Source organism: Chinchilla lanigera, unplaced genomic scaffold (genome assembly GCF_000276665.1).
Source record: "Chinchilla lanigera isolate Chin_1 unplaced genomic scaffold, ChiLan1.0 scaffold00025, whole genome shotgun sequence".
NCBI classification, from domain to species: Eukaryota; Metazoa; Chordata; class Mammalia; order Rodentia; family Chinchillidae; genus Chinchilla; species Chinchilla lanigera.
Genome location: NW_004955426.1, coordinates 10668269 through 10669641, shown reverse-complemented (window position 1 = coordinate 10669641; position 1373 = coordinate 10668269).

Below are 1373 nucleotides of genomic sequence, written 5' to 3'. Positions count from 1 at the left end.
TTTTTTTTTTTTTTTTTTTTTTTTTTTTTTTTTGTCATGTGATTTTGATGATGATGATTTTCCGATTTTATGGTGAGGAGTAAAATTTTTATATTTTTGTTCATTTCTTGATAAAGCATTTTGATAATCTTTCTCTATGCAGTCCTACTGAAAATTATTTCATGCTTTTTGAAACCCAATTCCCAATGTTTAAAAAATATATAATTTACAGCATGCAAGGATATGACATTGAGATTTCACCCAAAAAAATGAATGTTTTACAAGAGTTATTTGACTTTTTTTTGACTATTGCACATAATAAATTTAACATAGCAGGCCTGACCATGCCTTTCTGACAGGCTTGCGTGCGAGATTGGCCTTGGCTGGCTTCTGGGCACTAGACTTTCTGAGAGCTCTCAGTGTTCCCAGAACAGAGAAGAGTGACTCACTCTACCCATCCTATGCATGTAAACATTGCAACTTACTCTACACACTGGGTTTCCTCCTGGGAGGGTGCAATGCTGGCACGTGCTGGACTGGATGTGTGTACATGACCAACCAGAAAATACCCGGATGTTGAACCTCAAAGAACTTTTTTGGCACAACATTTCACACTTGCTGCTGTTTCTTCTTGAAAACCTTAACTATGTCTTCTGTGACTCAGTTAGAAGACACTTTTGAAACTTGTGCTTAGTTTTATCTGGAGAGATCCCCCGACACACATACACACATGTGAGGGGTATGCCTCTCCCTTTGGCCATTTTGCTGTGTAGACTTTCACTGTAATAAGTCGTAGCCATAAGTATAACTCTGTGCTAAGACCTACATTTTCAAAACCTGGTGATGATCTTGCTGAATCATAGGAAAAGTTCTGTAGAAATTATGCTACTTTAATTAAAAGAATTTTTTTAAGTTGTTGATTCTTTAACTTGCAGCAATTATTAAAGGTATTTTGTTTAGTCCGAATGTACTGTGCAGTTCTAGTATTATTTTTTGTAGCAGTTAGTTTTTGCATTACCTGTTTTTTTCCCCTTTACCACAGAAGGCATAGGACTTATTTATCAGTACATGTTATGTACTTGTTGCTAGTATTATTCCAATGTTTATTGAGCTGATATTAATTTTCATTGGTACAGTTTTATATTGCATGAGGATGGTAGATTATGACAATATATTTAGAATTTATAATAATAAACTCAAAATTAATCTATGATATATTTCATGAAGAAGTTTCCTTTGGGAAAAAAGTGCATCGTATTCACTTCTTCCCAAAACAGTGCATTATCCTTGAAAATTAGAGCAAAGCCATAGTACAGTTGCTTATCTTGGTTTAACAAAATATTGCACAATATTCCTTTATTCTTTTTCTGTCTTTGGTTTTTTTTTTTTTTTTT